General features: G+C 44.5%; 1 protein-coding gene across 9 annotated transcripts in view; it reads left to right on the top strand.

Annotated features, from left to right (window-relative positions):
* The first annotated feature begins 2,459 nt into the window (after positions 1 to 2,459).
* The window catches only part of Adgrf1 (adhesion G protein-coupled receptor F1), a 50,234-nt gene continuing 43,892 nt past the window's right edge, over positions 2,460 to 8,801 (top strand). For 3 of the 9 annotated variants that reach the window (XM_076557836.1, XM_076557833.1, XM_076557835.1), the window contains exon 1: positions 3,063 to 3,198. The gene's annotated coding sequence lies outside the window, so the exon portion shown is untranslated. Of the gene's footprint in view, positions 2,908 to 3,006; positions 3,199 to 6,859; positions 6,944 to 8,801 lie in introns of those variants that run through there. The other 6 variants (XM_076557834.1, XM_042266233.2, XM_042266234.2 and 3 more) reach the window with 6 other exon arrangements.

Here is an 8,801-nt window from a genome sequence, read left to right as displayed (position 1 = left end):
ATCTTAGGGCTCTCTTTTGTGTGTGTGTGTGTGTGTGGAATTTGTGGAATGCAAACCTATGAGGTGCAGAGCAAGTGAATGCGTGTTTAGCTCGCCTTTGGAACGCAGGTGAACGCTTAGCTCCTGCTCAGGCCAGGTGTGTCATTTTAGTCAGTGAAGTATTCTAATCAAATTGGCGAGCACAGGTCCTCAGCCCTGCCTCTGTAGGTTAACCCAGGTCTGGACCCGCAATGGCAAGACCGAGGGCAGTCCCTGGACCATAGCCACACCACTTCCTTCTGTTCCATCCCGTGTGCTGTCTATATCATGCCCCATGACCTAACCAGGAAGTACCGAGGAATCCAGCTTCATGTCTTAACTGGCTTTTATGAGGAAACCAGAAGGAATAAACAAATGGCTTATTAGTGAGTCATCGGTTTAAAAAAATGCACCTTACTTCTGAAATGACCTAAATATTGAACATAGCTTGACCCCCTTTTATTTCAATTTGGGGATTTTAAAAATGTCAAGTATCCTTCGTGGTTCAGATGCATATCCTCCTGTTCCCAAACCAATGGAGTCACGAGATCCCCAAAGGCCACTGCTTGTCTCACTTTCTAGAATCCTCTAACAGGCTTTTGGTCTAAAAGGAAGTGGTGGAGCTCCCACTGGTCCCGAGAGTCACACGCTTGAGATCAACGAAGCGGGGGTGAGTGACGGACCTGCCCTCGGAGCTTCCAGCCTGGTCACGTTCAGCTCCTTGTCAACCGACCATTCCGTCTGTCCTTCCATTACTTCCTCATCCACTCCATCACTACTGTCCAACGTCACAGCCGCCACTGTCCTGTCCAAATAACCCGTAGCCTGTTAACCCCATTTTATTTACTTCTGTATGTACATTTTTATTTCAGAGGGTCTTCACATCTAACCATGGCCAGCCTGGGACTTGCTCATACCTCAAAGGTATGCAATCCACCTGCCTCAGCCTCCTGAGTGCTGAGACTGTAGTGTGCCTCACCACAGCTGGCTAGCTCCATATTATGAGCATCTTATTATGATGATGTCAGGGAGTCGGTGCTTCTGCAAGCCATGCACTTTAGTCTAGACAATAGCAAAAGAAATGTCTTCTATAAACCTAGACTGCTGGGTATGGGACCGGTGGCACGGTACGACGCATTTCTAGACGTCCTCAGCCGTTTGTACTGAGTGGAAATTTGGTGCCATTCACAACTGATTGGTTTGGAAGCAGGCAGAACTCTGCAGGAAAGGCATGAGAAGAGAATGAAATTACCTCCATTTACTTGTAAGTTTTCTTTCTTTCCCCTAGACTGCTGGATAGACAAGGGAACAATGCTTGGTGCCCTTGGATAGCGGGGGGGGGGGGGGGGGGGGGGGCGCTCTTCAGATGGGCTCCATTCTCCTGCTAAGTTTCCTATTGTGACGGATCTAGACTGGCTGGGTGAAGGCTTAAGATATGGGCGAAGCAGTCCAGCTGTTTAGGAAATAAGAGCCGTGCTGAGAACATACCTCCCCACCCTGATGGTCTCTAATACGAAATTAAGTAGACTCTAATTGGCAATATGGCCCACTTTCAGAGATATATCCCCTGAAATTCACTGCTCCTAGACTAGTTGTTTACTTCCCAAGGTAGACTGAGGAGGAGAACAGTCTACCTCAGGAGACAAAGTGTATAAACCATTCCCTTCTGCTCACAGATCTTAGGGGTTCTGTCCCTAGAGTGAAATTTTGAATTTATAAAACATAATAGTCACTCTGATTATCATTTGCGTGATTTTGATCTTGCCTTTTTAATGTCCATTTATTTATCCATTTGTTTATTTGTTTTTGAGGTTGGATCTCACTTGATAGCACAGGCTAGCCTGAAACTCACCATATACCCACTGTTGACCCTGAACTTCTGATCCTCTTGCTCTACCCCCAAAGTTTGAGGATTATAGATGTGTGCCACCATGGTGTGTATGTGTGTGTGTGTGTGTGTGTGTGTGTGTGTACAAGACATATATGTATATATGTATATTCATATGTATGTATATATATATATGGGAGTGGGGCTCTCACTCTATAGCTCAGGCTGGCTTGGAGCTTACTACATAGTCTTGAACTCATAGCAATCCTCCTGCATCAGCATCTCACATGCTGAGATTATAGGCATTAGCTAACACATCTGGCTAAACTTTGCCTTTGATACGGTTCATGTACTTGTGTATAACTTTCCCACTTCATGGTTCTTTATTTTTGCCCAACACTATGTTGTTCTTCTGTTTGTACTGTAAACCACCTCAAGACATTTGTAGAATGTGCATTTGCTTTTTTTTAAAAAGCAAAATGGCATGAGGAAGTTCACTGAGTTCAGGGGCATAGTTTCCTCTTTTCTGTTGACGTTTTGGAGAAGCATATTTGTGTCCCCAGAATGTTCCCTGAGAGATTTAGATATGGCTGTTTGTATCTGTAGTTACTTTACCACAAAGCAGTTCATGAGCCAGTGTGCTCATCAATGCGAGAGAGCCGACCCATCACAGTTTTTAAATCGGATGAAACTTTAGACAGGAAACCAATCCTCATTAAACGCCATTCCCCTTTGGCGTGTCCCTGCCATCCTCTGTTGTCCACGCTTTGCCACAGGAGGTCGGGAGTCCTCCATCCAGGAAAGCGGTATGGTGATTCTTCAGCCTTGAGTGAGGCTGGAAAAGAAAACGTCTTACCTGCCGCAGAACTCATCTGCATCAGGTCATTGTGGTGGACTTCCACAGGGAGGACTGCCTTCCTTCAGCTCTATGAGGTGTGACGCTTGAGTGTCCAGAAGCTGGACAGGAGCGCCCGAGGGAGTGGCATTTTGTAGGGTCCTATCTGCGCGCCCAAGAACATATTGTCCCCATACTGAGCCTCCCAGCTCTGGTGGCAGCCGCAGTAAGTCTTTGGTGTCTGAACTCTTTGTCTTACCAGCTCTGATGTTGGCTCTGAGAGGAGGGAGAGAGAGTGGAAACTACCTTTGCTTTCCTCCCGCAGGGGGTGTGTCCTGGGGTTTGCAGGCGGAGGAGGCAGTAACCTGGCCGGAGCTGCTGATGCATCAGTGGACCTGAGGCTGCCCGGACTGCCCTGGGTCCCATAGCTGCTCACTGCCACCCCTCAACAGTGCGCTAGTGGTTGGGGAGCACTGGAGAAAGGCTCAGCTGTGCTGTGAAGATAGGAGCGTCACAGGTAAGCTAATAACTGTTTGATTTTTTTAGGGTTCCCGCTCTGGGGGTTAAGCTGTGGTTTACTCTGTGGGGAATATTCTGATTTCAACATCTCATTTCCTGAAAAGATAAACAAGGAAGAGTGTCTGTCCTTGAAGCCGCTATTAGAAACAAAAGGGCTCTGTCCCTTCCTCATGGTGTAACTTGAGACGATTTTTCTCAGTCTCAAATGCTAGGTTTTCCAGCTGAAAGCCAAGAGTTCTTCTATCCAGGACAGGGCAGGCCACCACCATCTGCCTGGGAAGTTCAGCTGACTAGTGTATGAGAGCTTCATCCGGGAAGCCTGTTAACATGACCAGTTGTTTGGCTGTATCTAACAAGCAATGATGCAGACTCTCTTAAAATCCAACCATGCTTGAAAAGATTAAATTGGATTTTATTTATTGGGTTTGTTTGTTCAAGGTGGGATCTCATGTAGTTCAGGCTGGTCCCAGAATCACTATGTAGCCCAGGCTGGCTTTGAACTCCTTATCCTCCTTCCAAGTGATGGGCTCAGAAGTGTGTGCTGCTACCCTAAGTAGCTAAAACAATTAGTTTATTTCCACGGTAGGATGAGAAGTCTTGCCCAAACCAGTATAAGCCCAAAAGTTATCTACCAAATGAACTCCCTTGGTGACCACTAGAAAAACAATGGACTTTTACAATTGTTTCTCCTTGGTCCTTCCTCAAGTAAATATAAAATGATATACCAACCACACTTTACCTCACAGGCCTTAAAAATTCATGATTTTTATTTTCCATAAAAAAAATTTCACTTATAATTGAGCATGGTGGCACAAGCCAGTAATCCCAGTGCTTGGGAGGTAGTGGCAGACGGATCCAAAGTTCAAGGTCATTCTTGACTTTACAGAGAGTTCAAAGCCAGCCTGAGCTACCTATCCTAACCAACAGGAAGGGAGTCACTTATATGACCTTGATATTGTGTGTTAATATCTCTCGTGTCAGAGCAAAAGAGTAGAAAGGTGCTGGAGAAAGAGGAAGCAGGAGGTCCAGGGCTGGCCATGTGCTCAGCAGATAGATGAGATGGTTCAGATAGATGGTGGGAGATGGATTCCTGGAGACCAAACAGTGGTGGAAGGAGAAAACCAACTCTACAAAGTTGACTCTGACCTCCAGACATTCTCGTGGCACTTATGTACCCCCTTTCATCATACACTCTTGCTCATACATATGTACACACACACACACACACACACACACACACACACACAACAATAATAATAATGAACAGAAGGTCAGGTGGGAGGGAGTGTGGAGAAGTAGCAGCCTTGGCTTTTTCATGGCAATTCCCATTAAGAAAAATCTGATAATAGCTCTCTCTGTGTGTCTCTCTCTATGTGTCTCTGTGTCTCTGTCTGTCTCTGTCTCTCTCTCTGTCTCTGTCTCTCTCTCTCTCTCTCTCTCTCTCTCTCACACACACACACACACACACACAAGCACACACACGAGATTACAGAAGAGAAAACAGCAAACATTCAGAGGAGTACATTTTACAATGAGTCATGACATTAACACAAGCCTTTTGTTATAGTCTTCCTAATTTCATTATAAGAACTTTACTATTCACCCAACTGTAACCGAAATTAAAATCTATCTCTCTGATAAGAATGGCTGGGCAAGTCCTGAAGCCTTGAGTAAGTTGCTTGGCTTTTCTTCTCAGAAGCTGGAGGCTTGCTTTGTAATGCAGTGTCGATGAGGATTAAAATTGAAAATGGGAAGATGCGTGCTGAGTCCTGTAAATTCAGTTATGAACACTCACATCACTCACAAGTGGATGTGATATTTGCTGGAAGCCCCACACTTCTTACTTCTTCCAGAAGGCAATAGATGTCTTAAAAAAAAACAAAAAACAAAAAAACAGTGGCAGCATCCCCATTGCAGAACTTTTCTCTTGCTAGGCTGAGGAATGGGATGTGTGTGTGTGTGTGTGTGTGTGTGTGTGTGTGTGTGTGTGTGTGTGTGTGTGTGTGTGTTGGGGGGTAGGGCTCCATATGTAGACCAGGCTACTCCACATGTAGACCAGGCGAACCTCCAGCTTGCAGCAATCCTTCTGCCTTATATCTCCAGTCCTGGGATTACAGGCATGTGTAGCACCATGCTTGAGTAAGTTCTCTTTGTTAAGATACTTACTGTCGTATTGCTCAGGGATAGAACACTCTTGTATGTTCCGTAGCTATTGAACAGAAACAATGTAAACATCAGTAGGATTAAAATAATTGTCAGACTGTTATTATATGAAAATGTAAACTTTAAAGTTGATAAAGAGTTCTCAAGGCAGGTTTAAGGAGAAGTTTAGTCAAATAATGAAGGTGGCATAGCCAGCTATTCATTTTTGAAGAAATGAAAATTTACCTTTTTTCTTTTCTTTTCTTGGTTTTTTATTTATTTATTTATTTATTTATTTATTTATTTATTTATTTATTTATTTATTTTCGAGACAGGGTTTCTCTGTGTAGTTTTGGTGCCTGTCCTGGATCTCGCTCTGTAGACCAGGCTGGCCTTGAACTCACAGAGATATGAAAATTAATCTTCATTGTACATGGAAACCTAAAACAACCCCCAGGACCAAAGATTCCAAAGCACTAAATTTATAATGATAAAAGTAATAGAAGAAAACATAGGAAAAGTGTTTTTACAATCTCTTCATAGAAAAAAATTCTTAGCCTCACATTCAAAATATACAATAAGAGTGTTTGAAAAGAGTGATTTCATGAACATTTTAAGCTTTCATATACAACAAAACAGCACAGGCAGGGGCCTAAAAGATGAATGGCAAACCGTGAGCCAATATTTCTAGCACAAGCAACCAGGAGCCAGCGTTATGAAAGGTCTCAAAGTGGTTCTTCAGAGAAAGATGGGCAGTCTGCTAGAAAACTTGGAATAGTGGCTTATGAAAAAAAAAGTAGCTAATAAGCAATCTGAAAAATGATTGATCTTATTAATAATTAAGGACTGAAAATTCAAGAAGGAAAATGAAAAACATCACTTGCCAGTTTGTCCGAATTGGAAAGAGGTTGGCGGACATTCATTTTTGAGGAAATGAAAATAAATCCTAATTTGACATGAAAACAAAATAACTCCAGAACTAAATATTCAAATGTGTTAAAATTATAACAATAAAAGCATGAGAAGAAATCAGGAGAAAAATGGGTGACAGTGTCATGAGACGACATCCCTGCCTCTGACCAGGGCATGAAAATGGGGTCCTCATCTGGAGGGTTATTGGACTGTGCACTGGATAGTTTCGTGTGTCAGCTTGACATGAGCTAGAGTCATCAGAGGAAGGAGCCTCAGCTGAGGAAATGTCTGCTTGAGATCCAACTGTAAGGCATTTTCTCACTTAGTGATCAATGGGAGAGGACCCAGTTTATGGTGGGTGTGCCATCCCTGAGCTGCTGGGCCTGGGTTCTATAAAAAGGTGGGCTGAGCAGTCCAGGGGAAGGAAGCCAGTAAGCAGCTCCCCTCCATGGCCTCTGTATCAGCTCCTGCCTCCAGGATCCTGCCCTGTTTGAGTTCCTGTCCTGACTTCCTTCAGTGATAAACTCTTTCCTCCCCAACTTGCTTTTTGGTCATGATGTCTTGTTGCAGCATTAGAAACACCAACTAAGACAGACTACACTTATCAGAATTCAAAGTATGTACGTGAACCTTCTGGAACAGCACCTTCACCTTAACCTGGAAAGGTCCTGGCTTGGCCTGGGATTTGGGTACGTGAGAGAATGCATTATAGAAGGAGCCCTTAAAGGAAGATCTTCGGAGTTGGAGACTCCAGGTCGCTCTTGATTCTGCACATAGCATGGAGTCTTGAAGGCTTCTGAGGTTTGGTGGATGCTGTTAGCATTTCCAGGTTCAATGTGACACTGGGCAATAGTTGTTTCTAGAATGACCACTTGGAGGATGTGACTGAAAAACTTGCTTTTGCTCTTAAGAAAGTTGTGATACAGACAGCACACAATTGTACAAGGCAAGATTTAGGGAGCTAGCATGAGGTCAGAGGTTACCTTCATTTTACCCTTATTTTAAATAGGTCTCAGATTGGGTTGTGTTGACATGGTGGCACACACCAGTAATTCCATCAGAGACAGGGGAATGGTGAGTTAGAGGCCTTGTCTCAAAGTAAAGAAAGAGTGTCAGTCAGGAGGAATTGGCAGCAGCTTGAATCTAACTGTCCACAGGCAAAGACCCGGCACAACGTGCTCTACAGAGCCTTCCCAAAAGGCCAGGCTTTCTGCCCTTGTCCTTGTAAACCAGAGTCTCTTCCTGCATTTGAGACACTCACATTTCCTAGGATGATTACTGAGAAACGTGTATGCTTCCTTTTCCTGAGCAAGGGGACTTGTTTGTAAGGTATGCAGATGGGGATCCAGTTGTTATCCTGAGTTATTAAAACCATGCTCCAAGAAATGAAACCTGACTGACTCATAGTCCAAGGAAAAGGGGATTTAAGGAAATAGTGATACAGTCTTTGAAGTGGAGTTCAGGTCTACCCTTTTCATTTGCCATAAATGGAAATTGAAACAATTCTCTGTAATTTACAAGGTTACCAAAAAAACCCAATATATATGGAAACATTTTGTAAATTAGAGTTTTTCTTCGTGTGTGTGTGTGTGTGTGTGTGTGTGTGTGTGTGTGTGTGAGTATGTGCGTGCATGTGTGTCTGTGTGTGGAGTACAGGTGTACACATGCCATTACCCAGGTGTGGGGGTTGAGGGCAACCTCAGCTGTCAGTCATTACCCTCTGTCCTGTTGAGACAGGACCCCTTGTTTTCTGTTGTATGCACCAGGCTAGTTGTGCTGTGAACGGCCTGGAACTCCTCCGTCTCTGGTCTATCTCCCCATAGGGGTCCCAGGATCACAGAGGCTGTGCTGTACATCCGGTTTTGATCTGGGGATCTGGGGATTTGAACTCCAGTCTCCATACCTGTAGGCTTTACCTACTGTAGTCAACAATGTCACATGATGGAAATGATACCAGGTGTGACTTGTGGATTGCATGAAGGCTGAAGACTTGGATGGAAGAAGAAACTTGGCCACAAGATTATTAATCTCCCTGTAACTGCTTGGGGGAACTCACACTGTACAGGTCACTGAAGGAAAATCTTCAGGTACAAGTGGTTGACAGAGCACCAAGCTACCAGGCTGGCAGTCAGGCCTTTCACATTGTAACTGAACTGGATGTGTTTTCCCAGGGAAATAAGCCCTAGCAGGAGTCCAGCTGAAACCCTGAATGATGAGCTAAAAACAAGGAGGCATCCTCAGGGGACGCTCTTCTAAGACAGAGCACAGGCAGGTGGCTAGAGAAACATTGTCCTTGCTGGGAAGGGATAGGCGGTGTGTTGGGTTCGAAATCACCAGCAACAGGAGAAGGTGTTTTCCAGCTGAAGTCTAGTGAAGGGCAGAGGACGTGCAGGCTGTTATAAAACCCGCTGTGTACCAGCTCAGTTTGGAAATAGAAAGGACTCAGCCTTAGGAGGGCCACACTGGCCTCTGAAGGTGCAGCCGTTCAGGACAACACAGGAAAGCAGAATCAATCAGGGTCCTGCAACACAGACCTTCCAGCCCCAT

The sequence above is a fragment of the Peromyscus maniculatus genome, chromosome 21, assembly GCF_049852395.1.
Source record: "Peromyscus maniculatus bairdii isolate BWxNUB_F1_BW_parent chromosome 21, HU_Pman_BW_mat_3.1, whole genome shotgun sequence".
Taxonomy (NCBI): Eukaryota; Metazoa; Chordata; class Mammalia; order Rodentia; family Cricetidae; genus Peromyscus; species Peromyscus maniculatus.
The sequence above is the reverse complement of the archived record's forward strand: the minus strand, read 5'-3'. Positions and strand labels throughout refer to the sequence as shown.